General features: G+C 32.4%; 3 non-coding genes across 3 annotated transcripts; all 3 read left to right on the top strand.

The window, feature by feature from the left end:
- The first annotated feature begins 22,032 nt into the window (after positions 1-22,032).
- On the top strand, positions 22,033-22,130 carry LOC132612384 (small nucleolar RNA R30/Z108). Its single transcript, XR_009571752.1, has one exon. It is a non-coding gene; the product is annotated as a small nucleolar RNA R30/Z108 (small nucleolar RNA).
- A 183-nt stretch (positions 22,131-22,313) lies between these two features.
- Positions 22,314-22,420, top strand: LOC132612495 (small nucleolar RNA Z107/R87). The gene has a single exon (XR_009571850.1). It is a non-coding gene; the product is annotated as a small nucleolar RNA Z107/R87 (small nucleolar RNA).
- A 92-nt stretch (positions 22,421-22,512) lies between these two features.
- On the top strand, positions 22,513-22,611 carry LOC132612385 (small nucleolar RNA R30/Z108). The gene has a single exon (XR_009571753.1). It is a non-coding gene; the product is annotated as a small nucleolar RNA R30/Z108 (small nucleolar RNA).
- Positions 22,612-23,155: the final 544 nt, after the last annotated feature.

The following is a 23,155-nucleotide window of genomic DNA, read 5'->3' as shown; positions in this document are numbered from 1 at the left end:
TCAAAGTAATGAAGTCACGGGCTCTTGCACTAACAACCCTGTCACCTTGCCCTGTACTTTGCCGCTGAGTCTGGGCAGCAACCAACTGAGTAAGCAAGTGTATGGCCTCTTTTACATCTTGGCCCGAAGCATCCGGTGAAGGAGCTGGAGGTGCTGGAGCTGGGGCTGAGGCTCTCTCACGCTCCTCTAATATAGGTACTGAACGGGAGGACTGAGATTGAGCCGCACTCTGGGACTCACTTTCCACTACTACCGGTGGCGGTGCTCTTTCAGCCCGCTTTTGTGCCACCGTTTTGCCCTTTTGGGCTACTGTAGCCTTTCTCTTTACAGGCATTTCTGAAATACACAACACACGATTAAGGGACAAGAATTTCTTATATCATAGCTCTATCGCACGATTCTTATGAAGGAAGAAGGTCATTCATTCCTAAAATATCCGCAGCTTCTTGTTTATAAGCGTGGCGCGCAACACACCCATAACCAAGACTCTACTAGACACGGCTCGTAGACACACCCTAGGACTGAACTGCTCTGATACCACTTTTGTCACAACCCGTCTAGAGGGTCGCGACGAGCGCCCGGTGCTAGCCTACCCGGGCACCCCTTGGCTTACACTTTACATACATCTAGGTGAGCCACATAATTAAACACATAATCCTATTCATTCATCATGCTAGTCCTATTGGACAACATTGCCTTTATATCATCATTGGCATCTATGCCACATCAATGTACATGAGCCGACAAGGCTATCAAAATGATATACAAAATATAGGCCGACAGGGCCAGACATATCTAACCATATACACATGTCTACGAGCCTCTAAGGAGAGTATGTCATATCACATAAGCGGGACAGGACCCCGCTATGCCCATAATTATATACACAAAAGAATAAGTACCCAAAAGCTATGGCTCCGAATGAAATGGAGCTCAGCTGTGTAGTCTCTGAGAATGTAGCTATAGATCAAGTCTGTCTCCCTGTGCACCTGCGGGCATGACGCAGCATCCACAAACAAAAGGACGTCAGTACGAAGAATGTACTGAGTATGTAAAGCATGATCAATATCGATATAGAAGCATAATAAGTAACATGAGAAATAGCACAAGATAGGAGATGGTGATATCATCGTCATAGTCACTTACTTGCCTTTCATAGGACTTTCCATTTCTAATGCGTATTTGTGTGCTTACGTCCAAATCGTATCCGTTCCATATTAGTACTCGTATTCATATACATACCCTCATTCACATGCATATCGTATCATATTCGTATTCATACTCGTATCCATATCATATACATAATCACATCATATGCATAATCATATCATATACATAGCATTTACATAGCATACCCGACCATGCAGGATCGGTGTTTCATACATACTTGGCCAACCAAGGCTCAAGGTTACTCATACCTGGCCCTACCAAGGCTTTAGGGTTACATCTACCTGGCCCTACCAAGGCGTCAGGTTTATCCGTACCATCTGCAGAGGTATGCGCGCGTTACGTAATCATATACATACTTATTTACATATCTTACCCGGCCTCATAAGCTCGGGGTTCCATGATAATCATACATAGATACATATACATAATAGCTCGTAAGCATCTTTACTATTTACGTCATTACCATAATCGTCATCAACATCATCATTACTATTATCATCATTCATCACGTTAACTTTATAGGCTTACTCGTCATACGAGGGATTTAGTACAATCGTGGCGTATCAAGAATCGTGAGCTTACTAGCTCGGAAGATCAAATCATTTGAAGGATATCATAGTCTCATAGAAGATTTAAATATTTGGCCAAAGAACCATGCCTTATGAAAGAAGGGTTAGCCTTACATACCTTTTCCGTTCAACTATTCTACACTTGCGCTTTCTCCTCCAATGCTAGCGTTTCTACCTTCATTAAAGTCATACTATCATTAGAATCGATAGCTAGCATATATGACTAAAGCTAGAGAAAATCGGACAGTATCTCCTTTATTTATACGACATTCCTCCATAACGTATATCAACTCCTAAACGTCAGTAATACATTCACAATACCATAACATTAGTCATTATTCATGCACATTATCCACATTTCTTAGTTTACCTTAAATCACCCATATCCATGGCTATAACACACGACTATGTCGATTCACGTACATTGCTCATATCGTGTTCTTAACATCATTTATAACACATTTACATCACAATACATCAAGACTCATAACTCAATTCAAACTATTTCTCAAAATGACACTATTCTACATTCATGACCCATTTTTCCATACCTTTCTACAATCCAAGTATTTCAACTCTTAAATACCTTAAACAACATATAAATATAATGAATCTTACCTTAGACGTTGTAGGGACAAGCCTTGGTTGATAATACTCCACTTGAGCAAAACCCTAGTTTATCTCCATTGGGATTTCTTGACTTGAATAATCTCCAATGGGTTTCCTTACACTTGATTCACTTGGTTTATGTTGTTGATCACTAATAATCCTTGAATTTGTGTGAAATAAATGTAGAGAGATGTTTTAGAGAGAAGGGGTGAAATGTAGAAATGAAATAATAAACTTGGTCCCCTTTTTAATAACCCAAAAATCTGATCTGAAGTGAACAGTCGTCGAAAGTGCACAGTGGTCGTAAACCCAGTTTACGGGCCGTATTTCAGTTTACGGTCTGTATTCTATGGGCGTATTTAAAAATTACAGAACCAGAAAGTATGTTGGGGATCATGGTGATTTACGATCGCAGTTTACGGGCCGCATTTCAATTTACGGTCCGTATTCCAAGTCGTTTTTAACCATTTGGATATTTGACAGAAAGTTGAAGTTTTTGGAAGTTGAAATACGACATGGCAGTTTACGGGCCATATACCACTTTACGGTCCATATTTCATTTTACGTCCAACTGGCCAAAGTGCAAATCTGCAGCTTTCCACATTTTCAGAATCTATAGTTAGTCATCATGGAGCATAACCTATCTCTTATTGCAATCGCCTTTGGAATCTTACTTAGGGTCATCAATGTCATTTCATACTCATGGAAATATCGTATACTCGTACTCCTCACTAGTTCATTCACTTGCGTACCAACGAAAAATTTTCCGAGGTGTAACAAGGACTTTCCGCATCCTCCACTTCGTTACTCCTGTCAGCATCACAAACAACAGGAGAATCATAATGGGGGCTCCGGGATGGGGAATAAGAGTTAGGACAACCATTGCTATGACCGTCTTGACCATCACATAAATTACAAACATTCCACTCAAAAGATTGGGAAGGTGCACACAACCAATTCCCGAAAATATTTTGACAGTGTTGCCACAAGTGGAGTCCTCCACAAATCAGACAAGGATCGCCAAGATTCCATGTCAAGAAAGCTAACCAAAATATGTCATTTCAAGAAAGCTAACCAAAATATTAAATTAAAAATAAAATAAAATAAAATAAAAATAAAAACTTAAATAGACAAAGAGAAAAATCAAAATCTAGAAAAATAGTTAATTTCTAAGTCCCCGGCAACGTCGCCAAAAACTTGTTGCTCCCAAACGCACACGCAAGTATATGCGGTCGTACAAGTAATATAGGATTTCCAAGTCCAGATATCGTACCCACAAGGACTTATGATTAACCGTCAACTAAATTAAACTAAGACTAATTATCTAAACAAGAAATAAAATCCAAATTTATATTTATAGACTAAATAAAAATAAAAGAAAATAAATAATGAACTTCAACCAAGAAAGAGCGAATTTTTATCCGAGAAAAGATAAATCTAGGGCTATAACCACTAACAATCGAGTTGAGCCTTCAAATCGTTCTACCTATGGGTTACTAGTTGACAGGTTAATTGTAACTTTATGAGTAGCTTCCGAGTTGCTCACAAGCGTGTAGATGCTACTATAACACCTATATTCCTATGCTCGTCAGAGGTAACAAGAACGCATTTAATTCTCCGTATTCAACTAGGCAAGGCTTAAGGGTATATTCATATCCTCATTAGCGAAACGATTATATCGAACAAGCTCTATTTATTCTTATTACGCATGCAAATTCTCTATCCCTAGTTCAATTCACACGCCACAGATAGTGTCTAATTAGTGATCAAGTAATTAAACAATTAAGCACAAGAATAAATAAGCAACCAAAAATATGAAAATTTAATAGATATAAACGATAATCAAACGTCAACTTTCATGGTTGTGTCAAAACCCTAGAACTAAAGAGCTTAGCTTCACATAGACATGGAGGAAAAACAATAAATCATCTGAATAAAAATGTCAAAATAAGTATTACAGAGAAGAGAAGGTAAAACCCTGTAATCTCGGCCTCTACGGCGGCTCCAAGCACTCTCTAGGTCCAAAGTTCTGAACTAAGGGTTTCAAGCTATCTAAAGTTATGTGAAAAACCTATAGGATATGTATTTATAAGGTACCAAAAGGCCTGGGCTTTTTAAAAATCAAATCTAACTCGGACTAGGAAAAAATAGCGAGCTCGCGTCACACCCGCGTCGCGGATGCAACGTGGAAGATCAGAAAAACAAAGATTTAGAGGTTGTTTTCTTCGCGTCAGGCGTGCGACGCGAGAGCTTCGACTTTCATCAATTTGCTGCCAGGTATATCACTCTCTCTTTTGCTTCTTTTCTTTCGTCTTCAACTTAGGAGACAAAGTTATGGAGTGTCTCCTACTTTGTCTCCCCTTCTTTTTCTCTTTTTTTTTTCTTTGGTTTTTTTATTCAATTTTGTTCCAAATTTCTTCATCTTTGCATAGCTTTATTCCTACATAGTAAAATATAATATTAAGCACAACTTATTATAATTAATATTCAAAAGACAATTAAAAATACTAAAATGTGAGGCAACGGTGACTAAATATATGCATTTTTGGCCGAACATCAAGATTCCTTAGGATGCTTGAATTGGTTTCCTTGAGTATCGGTGGTTTCTATGTGACTTGGAAGGAGTGGTTGATTCATACTTTTCTATGGTTTGAGTGAGAAATTTTTGTAAGATGCACCTAGATTGTGCTATACTATTATAGTGAACCTAATCGATATTGGGCGATAAAATGTACCAACAATTGTGAATTAATTCTAGATTGGTAGTAGTGATGCCATGTAGGTAAAAGGTGATACTATCACGTAGTAAGGATTGATAGGTAGAAAAAGGGAAAGTGATAATATTATGTTGTGATTGATTATTCTATTGTTGTTGGCTTGATGCTGCGTGTTGTTAGTAGATAGTGGGATTTGTTGTTCCTTCTTGATTGTGATATTGTAGTATCTCACGGGCTGACATTGATACGAGGATAAAGTTCTATATGACTTGTGTAGTCCTTCATGATATTGTTGGCGTACCCATGTTGGTACTTGTGACACTTCTATATTGTTGGCGTACCTTTGTTGGTACTTGTGACACTTATATATTATTGGCGTACTCTTGTTGGTACTTGTGATATTGATCTGATTATTGATGTTGATAAATGCATTGCACTCATTCTCATGATATACTGTTGATACATTGTTGGTTCTTGATGAAACAATGTGATGAGCTGGGCTCGATTTTTAAATGAGAGTGGCATGAGAGTCTGATATCCGATGTTAGTTCCGGAATCGTGGATTGAGTGAGTGCCCGGAATCGTGGATTGAGTGAGTGCATGGACTCTGCGGGTCCCCCAAGGTGGTGCCGGTGAGAAACCCCCGTGCGCAAAGATTCGGGGTCTCATCTGTCTGTTGGGGAAAGATTCGGGATGAATGACACTTAGACTTCGCGAGTCACCTTGGGTTGTGCTACCGAGACGTCGATATTTCCGTCCAGAATACATGTGTACACAACATTGCATGGCATTGCATTTGCATTCATACATTATCCGCATTGCATTGCATCATGACTTGTATTGAGATGATTTGGTGCTTTACCTGTGATGTTGGTTCGGATTGGACACTTTGGAACTTGGCATATTTGGGTTTAGATGTTCTACTTTGGCAATGACGTATACTTGGTTACGATTATGGTTGCCTTATACTTGTTAGTTTATCTCTTAGATCGTTGCAGGATCAATTATATGTTTAGCTTACAAAAGGATGTAGGATAAGGAATACCTTAATGATAAGTGGACTCTTGTACTAAAAACGAATGGCATAGTGGTATATGAGTAGCATAAACTGTTGTGTAATTGATTGGTGGCCATTAGAGGAGAGTTGGCATGAATTTAAGAGTCTTGATGCTATAACGAGTGGTAATATATGTATGGTATTGATCTAGTTGTTTATCTTGCTTATTTGTGAATTCTTTTACTGATATGTGATTCTAACCATTGTCGGCCTATGATGCTTATTCAGTACGTGTGATTATATTGATACTACTCTTGCTACATCCCTTTTTGAGGTGTAGAGTTTTTCAAGTGATTGATTTCGATACGTTGGGAGACGCATGGTACCTATCTTGAAGATCTCTTCCCACTTCATTCCGGGAGGGGGAATTAGTCTTATAGTTTTATTCCATTCTGAAATTTATATTAGTCGCTATTGTACTAGTCCAAACCAGGTCGTGGGAAGTCGAGATGAGTCTGTAACTATTTAACTGCTGTAATCATTTTCAATCTTGAGTTATTAAATAAATTGATTTCCGCTGTTAATTATATAGTTTCACTGGATTGAGTGGATTGTCTTTACTTGGTTGATGTGTTATTTGATTGAGGGTTCCCCTACTGAGGAGGGAAAGATAGGTGCCCGCGCAATCCTAAATAGAGTCGTGACATCCACACTGTGAGTTGTGACTACTCGTTTATAAACAATTGTGACTGTTCATTTTCCTTTACAACTTCATTGCCTTCAAAAAAAATTCATTGTCTTTCTTTATTATAATAAATATTAAAGAACGGAAAAAAAAAAAAGTCGAGAAAAAGGATAAATAGAAATGGTGGTCATGGAGAGGTGTCACATCACCTTATCTATGTCTAACTTTATATTATATATATAGATTTCTATTTGTTATCAAATTCGTTTTTGGGTATATTAATACATTTATTTCATTTGATAGTAGAACTTTCCTTTTCTAAACTTTCTTCTATTCAAATAACTTGTATATGTACAGGTAACGAAAAAAACAAACTGAAAGAATACAAATCATGATTTTGACAATTACCTCCAAAACCATATTTTTGGCAATCATGTTTATGAAATATAATCAGATTCACAATCAATTCCCGGCGAAAATAATTTCAAAATAACCTTCTCAAATTTGGAAATCTTTTTTTTTAGATTCCCACCTAGTGTCCGGTACCCACATTGGAGCTCGACAATATTCAGATTCGCATGGCATAAGGCCCCATCCGGAGGAAGCGCTTCCCATCAAGAATTTTTCCATATCCAAAGCTTGAACCTGAGAGCTCTGATTAAGGGAGGAACAACCTCAAAGAGATTTTATTTTAACCTTTTCTTACCTAAATCAAAGATTAAAACATGTCACTCTTCTCTGTCCTTTTTATTTCAAACTTACATTTGTGCGTACAATTAGGGGTGCTTATCGGGTGGTTCGGTTGGATATTAGCGCTTAACGGTTCGACTTATCGGTTATCGGTTTTTAAATATACCAATCCGTTAACCAACGTATAAGATAGCAGTTGGTTCGGTTTGGATTTAACGGTTATCGGACAGTTATCGATTGGTTTATCGGTTAATCAACAAAGTCAATTAAAAACAAAAAAGGCAAGCGGTGATTTAAACCTAGCTTAATGGAAGAAATTTCAACAGATTAAGGATGGGAAAGAACAATTGCAAGGGGAAAAAATGAGCCAGAAAGGATTGTCATTGTGAGACAACTAACAACAAAGTTATAATTTACCTTAAAAAAGGAAATTCACATAAGAAAGAAACCATCTCAGGATGTGATTCAAATATTATGGAAATTAATGGGACATAGAAATATGTAATCAAGTGCAAGTCTTTCAAACTCAGCAGAAAGAACCGCAAACCTTTTTATTGCACCATGAGTCCCTCACCTAGAGCTAGAGATTTTAAAAGTGTTGATCATTCTTAACGGGTTAACGGTTTACCCAATAAGAAAATCGAGTAATCTGTACCCCCGCACCGTTAAGCCGTTAATTATAAAATTTCAATCTGTTCTCCAACCATTAACCCGATAATCCCATACCAATAAGCCGATAAACTTATTTTGCGGTTGGGTTTTCGGTTACGGCTCGGTTTTGAACAGCTCTACGTACAATCCAAACAGAAAAAGGAGAAAAAAGTAACGTTCACGAAATTTTGGCCACATTTTCCCCTGTCAACCAAACAATATTGTCCTACAAAATGATAAGATACAAGTGGAAGCAAAATGTAGATAACTACGGAGCGAGAGTAATGGTAATCTTAATAGATGTATAAGCAGCTCATTACTATATATAATAAGTGGCAATGTAATGAATTTTGTAGGCCTTAGTTAGTTCTCAACTTTCTTGTTGGAGAGTTTTCTAACCAAATGGTTTGCAATTTCAATTTTACCCTTGTATTTGATATTTATTGCATATATATTAAAGTATATTTTCAATAAATCTAGACACTTCCAAACTTATTTTGGTAATACATGATCCCTCAAATTAACTTTTTGTTACTATTATATATAAGAGCAAATGTGGGGATTTTTGTAGTCCTCACAATAATTTTTAAATTTTTTAAAAACTTTTTAATTAACTACTTTTAGGTCCTAATCTTATTTATTTAAGTCAATTTTTTTGCTTTTTATTTTTAAGGTCTACTTTTCAAAAGCTATCGAACCTGGAGACTTTTGTAGTCCTCACAATAATTTTCAAAATTTTTAAAACTTTTTAATTAATTACTTTTAGGTCCTAATCTTATTTATGTAAGTCAATTTTTTTGTTTTTTGTTTTTAAGGTCTACTTTTCAAAAGCTATCGAACCTCCTACCTCATTTTTCATGTTCTTTGATTTTCTGGTTGGTGCTTGATATCCGCATTTGAGCCCAATTAATCCAAATAATTCGCATTGTATCGCGCTTATTCGGGAGGAGCCTTCCTCCAAAGATTTTTTCCATATCCATGTTCGAACCCCTAATTCCTAATTAAGAGAGAAGCAGCTCCATCCGCTGCAAAAGTTAAAGTATGTATTTGTCTTCAAAGTTCATTAACTATGTATAGATTATTTATTTGGAACTAAATAACTTCAGAAAATTAGGATACATAAGTTATAAATGTCAAATTCTGGCTCCACATTTGATTTGAAGTAAATAATTTCATCAAAATGGAAGTTAAAGTATTAAAGGAGTGGAATGAAAATTTTGCTTTCATATAACTACCCACTTGCGGGACTACAATGGGTATATGGTTGTTGTTGTTGTTGTTGTACACTTGTACTAACACAAATTATATTTCTTTAGTTAAAATATCTACTTTTATATCTTGAGTTTGGGCCCGAGCTCAGCACGGGCCTCACATAACTAGTACTATGTAATAAGAGGCAATCTAAATATTTTGTCGTCCTCTGTTGAATGCCAACCAGATTTTTCAACCGAAAGGCTCCTTCCTGTACTTTATGAGTTATGTTATTGACAAAGAGATAAAATGTGGGTCCCCTTGTGGTATGTGGATGATGTTGATTGTTATTTTTTTTCGAGGCTCTTTGCTCCAGCCTTTTTCCTTTCTTTGGTAATAATTGCCAATTTGAGGAATTTTAGTTTTTAAATACCCAAAGAGGTATAAGAGTTGTGATATCAATTATTGCCTTCGAATTGTCTCAAAATAATTGTAATTTAGAAATTTAGGACTAAAATTAACAATTATTGTCAATCATATTATTAAAATTTAAAAAATAATTTTTTTGATATTGCTCAATTTCAGAAAAAATAATAAATAAGGATAACTTAGTAAATTATATTTTCTATTTTCTATTTTTCTTAATGGTGTGACGAACTAAAGCTACCTTTTAAAACCCTTAAAAGTTTAAACAAAGTCTGAATTTTCAGTTGATGTACTTTTTATATTATAATTTTAGTGTTAATTCAAATATGAATTTCTTGATATTCTTATATAAATCCATAACAAGAAAATTGTTCTTTTTAACTTTCAAGTACTTTTGATTGATATAACATATTAGAAGTCTTTAGAAAATATTATAGTACTTTTCAATAAATGACGCAACAAAAATAATAAGATAAATATTGAATACTTTTTAAAAACAATTGCAAATTTAATTTTTAATATTAGTTTGGGCCCGACCTTAAGACGGGCTCACAGGTACTATATAGTAATTTTAATTCTTTGATGCAATAAAACTGTTACACGTGGCTGCTAAAGCTGATGTTCCCTGCATATTTCCTTTCTTTACCCTTTGTCAATTTGTTGGGACACTAACACTTGGGCCTTTTTTATTGGTGTATAGTTCAACTTTGATAGATCTACCTTTTTGCCCCTTATTATGAGCCCGTTTGGATTGGCTTATAAGTTGCTTATAAGTTGTTTTCAGTTTTTTTGAGTGTTTGGCTAATCAGCTTAAAGTCATTTTGTGCTTAAAATAAGCTCAAAAAAATAATTGGGCTCATTTGACTTAGCTTATCTAAAGCAGCTTATAAGCTGAAAACAGCTTATAAGCCCAAAAAAATAAGTTAGACTACCCCAACTTATTTTTTTTAGCTTATAAGCTGCAAACAGCTTATAGGCATAAGCCCATCCAAACAGGCTCTATGTTATTTTTTTACGCTGTTTGTGTGTACATTTAGTACGGCGAATAAGTTTTTTCATCTAGAAATTTGTACGGATAATTTCACAAATCTCTTTTGAAAAACCTATAATGCATTATTTTATTAACATAAACATAAAAGTAAAAATCATTAACGGGCGATTTCTTATAAAATTAAAAATGAAGCCGTTATAAGTCGGCATTAATTAAATTATCTTTAAAATATCTTGTTTGATTAACCGAGATGTAATTATTTTAATCATAAAGTACTCTCTCCACTCACTTATACTTGTCATGTTTTGCTTCTCGAGAGTCATAATGGACTTTGATTAATATTTTTAAGATGTATTTTTTTCATTATATTATTATAAGAAGAATTGCAACTTATAGTATTTTTTTGTATATATTTTGAACATCTAAATTTTAATTTTAAAATATTAAATTAATCTAATTCAACTTAGCGCCGAAGATTAGTCAATTGACTTTCGATAAGCGAAACGTGACAAGTTAAAGTGAACGGAGGAAGTATATACAATGAACTAAATTGTTTCTTGAGTTTCATTTTAATGATTAATGAATTCAGATATTTTTTTTAATTCATCTAAAATTGTAAGTTTAGATCATCATATTTAATTAACATAAACCCTTTGCCACATGAAATTTTGAATGAAAAATTACTCCCTCCGTTCCGTATTATTTGATTTTTAAGTTATTTGCACACATATTAAGAATGTTACTTTGGAATATTAATTGAGAATTTTATGACAATATTAACCTTTAGCTTTTCTCAACTTTACTCATAGGAAGTGGTAAATACTTTGAAGTTGTTTAAATCATCTATTAGCATGGGTAACTTTAGAAAGAAAAACTTAACACCTTCTCGATCCTTGGAAAAATCAATTATTTTCCAAGCAAATAAAAACTGCTTAAAACTGAAATAAAAGGGAATGGAATCCTAGACCTCTGATTAAGAATGAAAAAATACTTGTCCCTTCACAACCTCTAATGATAAGAAATTGTGAGTAAATTTTTTTTTAAAGTTGTAAGGACTCATCTGACAAAAAATATACTTTTTTAATTAAAGGTACTACTCTTAGATAATGAGTTTGGGCCTGGGCTTAGCACGGGTCTTCTACAACTAGTATTTGAATAAGTCGTTACACTACAAATTCAGCAACAAAACTTCATCGTTGTCTTATATTAAGTACCGCTAGCACCAAGAATAAAAGAAGGGGACTGACAATACGAGTAGCAGCTGATAAAGAACCAAGCACCACGGCTAGGGGTGTACATGGACCAGGTTGGTTCGGATTTTTTAAACACCAAACCAAACCAATTGCGTCGGGTATTTAAATTTATAAACCAAATCAAACCAATAAAATTCGGGTTTTTCAACCTCGGGTTTTTTCGGGTTATTCGGCTTTCTAGGGTTTTTGGCATTTTTTTCGGAATAGTCTTGATACAAAAGATATAACTTTTACTTCAAATATTTCTTTAGTCCTAGTAAGATACAACTATATAATTAAGGTGTTTCTTAAGAAAATAACACAAAATGTGAGAAGAGTGATGACACTGTATTAAAATATTCAACAAAAGCTAATAAAATCGGTTAAAATAAATATTGCTAATTAACAAGCCATAAATAAAATGATCATAATCTAAAAAAGTTAAGTCATGCTAAAATAAATACGGCTAATAACTATTAATTACATGACAAAGAAAAAAATTTAAGTTATGTATTTCCACTCTATAAATCAATTATGTAAAACTAAAGAATAGATATCCAACATTATTGTCATTCCTAGTGGTAAATTGAATTTCTTTTGTTAACCTAAGTGCTGAGTTGGTTTTGGTTTGGACTTTATTTGAGTTACTAACATCCATAGGGTATAAAACTTATTGACATTCAAAATTCTAAGTTTAAGCTTGAATAATATGATAATAGATAAAAAATCTATGAAAAAATTTAAGAAATATTTATAAATTACATTACAAATAAATATTTTCATGTATAAAATATTTTTAAAATTGAATACATGTAATGTCGGGGTGGTTTGGTTCGGATTGATTTTTTTTAGTTAAAACCAAACCAAACCAATTATGGTCGGGTTTTTTTTTCAACATCAAACCAAGTCAAACCAAACTACTAGTCAGATTTTTTTTTCCGATTTGACTCGGTTTATCGGTTTGTGCAGTTTGTCGGTTTACTTTGTACACCCCTAACCACGACCATTGGGATAGCAGGTGTCAAGATCATAGATCAATAAAATTTTAATTGATGTCTTAAGCACATCAATTGCTTTTCTTGAATTCTAATTTCTACCGGGTGTTTATGGTAAGTGAATCATGATCACCGTTGAACCAATGGAAAGAAAGTATTTCATTTTTAGAAGCCACCTAAAAGCAAGCTACAACATACTCAAGTCACTTTTGCTATGTCTATATAGTGCATAAAAATACACTTAAGGATATGAAGAGTCATAGGCATTTGTAGGGATAACCAAATGGCTACTCAGGTTTTATTGCAAAGCACACGATCAGGTCATCAGGATAGACCTTAATGTCTTTAATTGATAGAGATGTAGTGGGACGTTAGATATGATAATTGAGGGTTTATTAGGGAAAGCAAACCGGTAATAAGAGTTGAATTAGTAAAACGTAAAACCAGGTATAAAGGAGGTCTGTTGAATAATAATAATAATAATAATGAGGAAAGAGGAAAAATAAAAGTACCTAATTTCTGAAGATTTTTAAAACATAAATAAAGGGAAAAAAATTAAAAAAATAAATAAATAGAAAAGGAGGTCATAAAGAGGTGTCATATCCTTCATTAAAAAAAAAAGAAGTCTATGCCTAACTTTATATTGTATATAGATTACTATTTGAGATTTGTTGTTTTTTTCGCTCTTATCCTTCATTTCGCCTTCTCTGTTTTTAATCAATGAGAGTTTTTTTTTTCTTTTTTTTGCTGAGAAAAATATTATTTTATTTATGTACTAAAGTTGCGAAAGTAAAAAACTAGTACAAGTGGGGACCCTTCTGGCCGTAGTGGTTCCAGAACGGTCCTTAGTGAAAGCAGTAAAAACATAGTCCGGAGGGGAGTGATACTACAATGGTATCCATGGTTGGCAATGTTCTGAAGAAGCTAGGCGCTTGCCAAACTTGACCGGTGCATCAACTACTGGGTTTACCTCCCGATAGATGTGGCTAATGTCCGTACTGCAAAGCCAAGCCATCAATGACTTTGAAAGTAGCTTTCTATTTCTGGGCCCTCGTAGTTTCAATTTCTCCTTTATAGGAACGTTATAATCTTTTATTTTATGCTAAATTCCAAAGTTTCAATGACAGTCATTTACAGAAAAGTATATAACCACGTTTTGTAAATTTACTTCTCTAATTTCTTTTCCTTCTTCTTCTTATTATATATATATATATATATATATATATATATATATATATATATATATGGAGCCCCTCTAATCCATTTCAATTTTGTTGTTTACCCTAGTGTGGAGGTGTGAGAAATTGGCTATGGACGGTTTCAGGAGAGGCAAAGGGAGGCCGAAGAAGTATTGGGGAGAGGTGATTAGACAGGATATGACACAGTTTCAGCTCACCGAGGACATGACCTTAGATAGGAGGTTGTGGAAGACTCAGATTAGGATAGAAGGCTAGGTGGCTAATCCTTTCACCATAGTAGTTGTAGTTTTGCTCATTTGTTTATTGTCATTTGATTGCTGCTTATATTTGTTGGGCCGTTGTACTTTGGTTATCTTATTTATCTATAGTAGTTAATGCTCCTTTCTTTCCGGACGGTTCTACCATGACTTTCTTGTTTTTGTTATTTCTTGCTTTCATATTGTTTTTGATATGCTTGGCCTTATCTGACCTTTTGTCTTGTTTTTCCTCTCTTGTTCTCCTCTCTTGAGCCGAGGGTCTTTCGGAAACAGCTGCTCTACCTTTCAAGGTGGGGTTAGGTCTGCGTACACTCTACCCTCTCCAGACCCCACATGGTGGGATTATATTGGGCTTGTTGTTGTTGTTGTTGTTTACCCTTGGAGAAGAAATAAAAGGGAATAAGGCTAGTTTGAGTTTGGGTTGAAATCTAATACTAAGGCTTTATTTATTTCTACTAGTTTAGTGTACGCGTATTTGCGCGTATCCCTTGTATCCATGGGAATAAACTTTTAAAAATAACATATAGTAATATTTAAAAAATGTGTTGGCGCTATAATATAAAAATTAACAAAAACTTGCAAGTTTCAAAATGATAAATATTAATCATGTTTAGGGTTTGATCTACTCCATAAGTTCTTTCTTCTGTTCGTTCTAATACTTGCTTCTTTGTACAAAAGTATAGAAGAGTAACGTTTGATTAAGAGGTAAAAAAAGTTGTTCAACTTTACATGAGTTCTTGAGAACATGCATTATATTGTTATATTCATGTCAGTTATTATAAGAAAATTTGTGCTTGAGAATTCACCAACAATTAAAACTTGTTTATTAATATTTTACTCGTTTTATGAGTTCTGAAACTTGTATCCTTATTCTATTAACACCTTAGTAATCACACAACACCCGAACACGACAATTATTAGCCGTTCTTATAAATATTTAGCTTGACCATCATCTTAGTCTATCTTTAATTTCTAGCTCTGGAAACTCTTTATTTACACACGATCAATTACATAAATATATCTTCCTCTTATTACAAACTTTTTATTTAAAATATTGAACTCTTTTACCCTTTTAAGATAGATTTTATGTTCAAAAAACTGTTATTTAATTATTTTTTAATATTTATGACTTTAAAATAAATTCAAAAACAACATGCCCATTGTAATCTTACAAGTGGGATATTACCTCAAAATTAATTCGATTAGAAAATATCAATGAAAAAGAATTTTAGTGTACTTTCAATTTGACGTGGTTCTATCGTTCAACGAAAAAACGTTCTAATTAATATATCTAGAAAAGTTTGTCTTTTACATACATGTAATTTATTTGTTTATTATGATTAAATAGTATGTGTTTTGTTTAAATCAATACGATGATCCTAAAAATATGTCTTTCCTAAAAGAATAAAGTTAAATATTTCCCCATATCCGGGTCTCTCAGTACCTTTTCGTATGTAATAACCTTCGTTAATTGCTAGTTATACTCGAGATTAGATTTAACTTAACTGTGAAGAAATAACCAGCTTGAATCTTTTATTAAACAATTCTAAATATTGAATATGTATAATTTTAATTAAGTTATGTTGAAACTTATTTTATGTTATGTAGGAATTTGACATAAAAGCGTTATGTTATTAATTGAATTTTGAATTTATGTGATATTTTCGGCTTCAATTTATTTGCTTTAGTAGTATTGACTTGTTATTTCACATTGCATGTTGTTCTTTTTTCAATTAGAATTGATAAATTATATTTTTATCAAATATTTGAATAATGTTTGACATTATATTTATAAATATTAATCTTTTTCTTAAACATGTCGTCCATGAGATTCTTACAAAATGTAGGCTTTTAGTTTTTATTATTAATTAAATTAAAATATTGTTAATTTGAGAAATATATATATCAATTATTTTTATAATATTATTTACAAATATATAATTATTAATATATTTTTAATAAACACTATGTATCTTATATAGTTAATTTGATATCATTTATAAAAGTACATATTTGTCAAATGTTAAATTTTTAAATATTTTATAATTAATTTTTATTTTTAAAATTTAATCAAACTGTGTAATTACACTTATGCAACTAAACAGTACGCTTGTAATTACACTGTAATAACGTTATGACAAACAAACATGTCTTCGTAATTAGTCTACTGTGTAATTACACAAATTCCAATTACAAGGTGGCTTTCCAAACAGACCCTAAGTGTGCATCTAATTTTTGTGTGAAGGTTAAAGGGTAAATTTAATTGGTCCTTAAAATTGTAAGTATTTTATGAGATATTTTATTGGGGCATTGAATTTTTAAATATTTTCTCATGTCTATCCACTTTAGAAAAACTCCAGTCGTGCGGTCTGAAGTTATATATGACTTATGTTCCGGCAAAAATGACTAAACTTAAATTATGTGTGCATGAACTTCCGAGAAAAAAAAAACTGAAGTTGAGGCAAAGTGATTGAATTCAACCACAAATGAATGATTTCAGACGAAAATGATTGAACATCAGCAGTATGTATCTGAATTTCAGCCATATGAAACTTCTGACACCTCATCTAATCTAACTTCATTCCAAAGTATAAACTTACAAAGTTTTACGTATTGAAAATATGACTTAAGTAATGTTCCGAAATTGAGTATTTGTGCACTTCGGCCCTTAAAACTTTGGCAACTCACGTAGGAAGGAGTTCAAATTTGTGGTCCATAAAAATTTGAGAAAATTACATCATAAGTTAAGCTTTTAGAGTTAGGCACATAAATAGCACAACTTTTAAAGTTCTTCAAAAATAAAAGATATTATACCTTTAAGAAAAATATTATACGAAAAAGAATCCCTCTAAATTAGGGATTCAATAATATTTACTCATTATTTATTATCAATTATCTCCCTACTTTACGGGATAAACCAATCTCTATTATATCATTTATCTCTCTTCTTCAAGAGATAAACATCTATTTTTCTCACTTCTCTTTCTTATACACTCCTCAACTGCTACTAAACCTTCTTATTCATTTTCATTTTTCGGTATTGATTGTTGAGAGTTTTCAAGGATTTGGGCAAGGCTAAGGTTAGGAAAAAATCGATTGACTTGCATTAAAATATGTATTAAAAAATTTTAAAAATATATTTATTAAAAAAAGATTTAGCAAATGCATTTCAAAACAACATATTCGAAAGACATATGAGGTATAAATGCATATATAAATATTATTTGAAGCACACAAAATTATATGAGGTATACAAATTTATCATACAAGGTATAATAAAATTATACGTGGCATATGAAATGTATGCAAGGTTTAATAAAATGTATACAATGTATGACAAAATTATATGAGGCATATAAAATTTATTATACAAGGTATAATAAAATATATATACGACATAAAAAACAGTTCCAAAAGAATTCACATATTCATGATATATATTTTGTATAAGTTTATTTCTGATATAAACTAAATTTCAAAATATTACTTATATGATATTTATATAATAAAAAAGAATTACAGCCATGTGTATTTTCAATATTTTGTATATTTTTTAGTGAAACTTACATAAATAGCTACCTTTTAATAGCTTCTAACAAGATATAACTATAAAATTGTTAATTATGAAGAGTAGCTAGTTTTTATGTTAAAATGCATGTATTTCATTTTTTAGAAATACAGTGAAATACACGGAAATACAAAATCGGATTGAGTAAAAATAGGCTATATTTTTTTAACAGATTCTTCTTTTTTTCTTTTGAAATGATAAGTAAAATTAAATCAACTATATTTCATGCATAACAGCTGATATTCAATAATAGTTCACGTCTTTCTCTCCCCCTATTACTCCATTCCAAACATAAATACGCTGAAATATATTGAAATACGCATAATCAATGACAAAAATAATACACTGAAATACATTGAAATATACTGAAATTAGATTAAACATAGTGAAATACACATAATCAATAGAAAAAATAATTAAATATAAACAGAAATACACTGAATATATTGAAATACACATAATCAATGGCAAAAATAATACACTAAAATACACTGAAATATACTGAAAATTAGATATATTGTTTGTTAATACACAGAAATATACTGAAACATTTTATCAAACACTTGGTGGGCATGAAGCTCCACAACTCTCATCAATGGTGTTTCTACACCAACAACCTATTCTCTTGCTCCTAGATGATGCTACAATATCATATTGCTATATTAATACTATTCTTCATCATTCATAAGATAAACAACACCACATGATCAGCAAACATAAGAAAGATTTTCCTCTTCTTTCAGCCCATCCATGGAGATTTAGCAGACGAATTGTTATGGATGAGCTTTGGGCATTGGCTGGAGATCCTCCACTGCTTTCCTTGTTGCCACTTCCTCCATCAATAACAACAATCACGACAACCACCTTGACAGAGATCGTGGGGAACCAAAAATGAATTAGATTCTGAAAAGGGAGAGAAAAACAGTGAATATTGAACGTGGAAAGAGAAACGTATGAGAAATGAAAGAGAAATAGGAGTGGAAAAGGGAAGAAACCGTATGAAGTGGGAGAGAGGTCGTAAATTACGCTTGGTTGGAGGAAATAACCGTGTGTATATTGCTGTAGCTATGATATGTAAATAAAAAACTCATTTAGCTACTAATAGTTAATTAATTAAATAGTAGTTATCATTTATAAATAAGTCTTAGAAGTAGTTATGCTAGGTAAAAATTCCTATTTTTTAAATACAACAGTGCATATGCTTAAAATATTACTTATCATACATTTATGCATTATGAATAAGATCAAATATATATATATATATATATATATATAATGCTTTGTATACTTTTTATATGTTAGCTACTAATAGTTGATTAATTAAATAGTAGTTATCATTTATAAATAAGTCTTAGAGGTAGTTATGCTAGGTAAAAATTCCTATTTTTTAAATACAACAGTGCATATGATTAAAATATTACTTATCATACATTTATGCAATATGAATAAGATCAAATTTTGCCTTATATATATATATATATATATATATATATATATATATATATATATATATATATATATTAATGCTTTGTATACTTTTTATATTTTATGCATTTAATAAGGATGAAGAAGTTATGGCATTGAAATTAAATTTAATCGGAAGGTATTTGGAAAAAAGTAGGAATATAGATTTCCTTATACATAAGAAGTTGCTTTAGCAAAAAAATAGGAACGTATGAAGGTTTCGTGATACATAGGAAGTTGCTTTACTTTTGAACTCTTAATTAAACTGCTACGAAATGTTTATTGCATTTACTTGTTTACAATATATAAAATAAATATTTTATAGGAAAATCTACATGGCATAACTAACATTTGTACATATTTATATTTAGTAACTATAGTTTAGATAAATTACATCCTATAGCTAAGAGTAATATGTTAAATACAATTAATAGTTACATATATATTTAAAGTAGAATACCTTATTATTATTATTATTTATAAAAAAAATTGACTGCTTCTGGTGTCAGCGATTGACCGTCGCCGGAGCTCTGGCGAATGAGCTCCGACCACTGCTTCTTCATTGTCACCACTGCTCCATTATTCTTATTTATAAAAAAAATTGATTTTTTTTTCTATTTTAACTTTGTCGTATTTTATATATATTTGTACACTGTCCTGGCCACTTTTGCTACAAAGTTGCTGGAAAACACCATACCTCATTAAATAGTCCTTTAGATGGAAAAATTCTGCCCAAACATTCTACAGCTGAAAGAATATATACGAATTATAAGGAAAGGAATCAAGGAATAAGCCGAGCAGACAGGTAAAGAATGAGGGAGAAATTCTGACAATTGGGTTTATCTCAATTGTGAATCTGATGGGATTTGAAATTTTGGAATGTGAATTAACCTTGGTCAATTTTTCTAATGGGTTTGAATGGTTTTGGTGTGTTGGTGACGATGACGGCGGTGTCTTCATAGATTTGGTGTCATCGATGTCAGATTTGGACAAAAATAGTCAGATTTAGCCGGAATCTAACTGGAAAATACAAAATACATTGATTTGTTGTATACATACAGTGTATACAGTGTTTTTCACTTGTATTTTGAAGAAGATCTTTTTTGTATACAAATGGATACAGTGAATTTGAAGTGTATACAAATGAATACAGTGAATTTTATTTCTTGTATTCAGTTTTTGAATGTATTCGTCAATTTTTTTAGTGCAAAATTCAGTGTTTTGGGGTGTATTTTGAAGGATATTTTTTGTATACAACCGATTTTAAATATAATAAAGTGAATATAGCGTAAAAGTAACTACAAATGAATAGGGGTGGGCACAGTTTGGGTCAGCCCGAAATCCAAACCGAAATCCGAACTTTTTAAATATTTGGTTTGGATATTTGGATTATGGATTGGATTTCAGATTTTATTTTTAAAATTTATGGATTTCGGATTGGATATGGATTTAGTACTACGAATTTTTGGATATTCAAAAATCCGAAATTTTTATACCTTATATCTAGCCCAACGTATATCATATGTGTCCAATACTAATAAGTCTAATTTCTAAAGGTCTAATAGTTTAGTACATAAGACCCTGCCCATTAAAATATTAAGTCCAATATATAATTCTCTACTGAATCAAATATAATATAGGGTTTCTTACTTATTAAGTTTCAAAAGTCTCACGTTAGTGTCACCCATAACAGAGTTCTTTGTTATTTTTCTAGATGACTACTTAGATTTTATTTTGTTCATTTTCACTTTTCCAGAATGCTTTTGTTTGGTATGGATTTACTATGTTGGACATGACTTAGATTTGTTAATCCTAATTTGAACCAGAAGGCTTTTTTTGTTGAGCAATTATGATTTAGATTTACCTCTGTGGAACTAACACATGAATTTCGTTCCTAATAAGTTTGCCTTAAGTCTCAAGAATCAAATCCGAAACTCCGAAATATCCAAACCGAATAATCCGAAACCGAACTTAAAATATTCAATCCAATCCGAACTTATTTGGATTGAATTTGAATTGTAATTTCTTCAATCCGAAAACCAAATATTCAAACCGAAAATTTCATATCCAATCCGATGGTCCGAATGCCCACCCCTACAAATGAACACAGTTGAGTTGAATACATTTGACTTGAATACAATTTAGTTGATCATTTATGTAAGTTGCCATATTTTTATATTGTTGTCTACTTATGTTTTTTTCCCTAAAAACTTATTGGACTCACAAGTTCAGCCCAAATGGTAAACAGGACATTTTGGCCCAGCACAAGCGTAGCCGCACAGAGCTTCACAATCATAAACCACGAAAACCCTAGCAGAACATCTATAAATTGATAGTCACCGCCCACCCCAGAATACACACATTGAGCAGCATCAAACTCCTTTCTTTTTGTTATACTTTTGCTTTTCTCTTATTTTTTTTAACACACTTTGATGTAGAAGGAAGAGTGGCTATGAGGACTCAATAAAAGATCAAGCTCAACAGACCGGATTGTCAGTGGCTTCTTCTAGCCTTTGCATGTCGATCTCCTTCTTCACTGAGCTATATCTTCTTTACATCTTTCATAATATGCTTTTTCTATTTTAAATCTTGTTTTATGTTAAACAATTTTATGGGGAGGTTGATTTTGCTATGAGGATTCCAAGCTCCCTCTTCTGAGTATTGTTGAGGAAACTTGCTGGCAGAATCGAACCAATATAAACTAGCCACCACTGAGCTATTTCTTCCTCCCCTAGATCTCATTTTTCTCTATTTCTATTTTTTTTTTTTTTTGTAAAATAATCTTGAATTTTTTAAATGTTGAGAGTGGAATTTGAATCCAAGTGACCAGAACCTTAATCTGGTGCCTTAGACCAACTCGGCCATCTCAACACGTTACATTCTCTTTATTAAAAAGAAGAAGGGTCACGGTGACGACTACATAATATTCAAGCTCAACAGACCGGATTGCAGGCTTCTCTATTAATAGAGTTAGTTTGCGTGTCGATTAACCCGCTGAACTGAGTGATTCTTCTTCTTTTAATTTTATTTGCCAAAAAAAAGAATTTTTTTTCCAACATAATTTTTTTGTTGATGACAATTAATTTATTCTAATTTGAAATTGGGATCATAATGAGGATATCTAAGCTCCCTCTTCTGATATTTGTGAGGAAGTTGCTGGCAGAATCGAACCAATAAATTAATTTGCCATTACTGAATGATCTTTCACTCTTGATTTATCTATAATATAATGTCTACAATCATCTTTTAACGTGTGTTTTTTTAAAAGAAAATGATATTTATGTTTGTCTTTAATATAAATTGTTGTTTATGATGATGATGAGCAATACTTTTTATTCCAACACTTGGACTGATTTATACAAGTGATGATATGTATATTGCAACTGAATCACATACTGCATACTAATTTAAGTTCTGTTGCTTTTTTTTTTCAAATTTTTTACTTCGTTTAAGGTCACCAGAAATCAAATGATGATACATATCAATCTTAGGACACCTTTGGACACAACCAATTATGGTTGTGAATGAAATTGATTTTTGTTCTGATGATGGGGACTTTTATAATTCCTTTGGAAATTCAATTGCTTCATATGACAAATGTGTTTTCTTTCTTTGATATGGTATTTCGCTGTGACCAAGTAATTGTTTTGTCATATGCTGGTTGCAACTTCTGTCATATAATACCAGAAATCTATCTATGATAAAAATTGTGTGTAGGATTTTTAGTTTCATTCTGCAAATTTT

The sequence above is a fragment of the Lycium barbarum genome, chromosome 9 (assembly GCF_019175385.1).
Source record: "Lycium barbarum isolate Lr01 chromosome 9, ASM1917538v2, whole genome shotgun sequence".
NCBI lineage: Eukaryota > Viridiplantae > Streptophyta > Magnoliopsida > Solanales > Solanaceae > Lycium > Lycium barbarum.
Note: the sequence above shows the minus strand (reverse complement) of the source record. Positions and strands in the feature narration are given on the sequence as shown.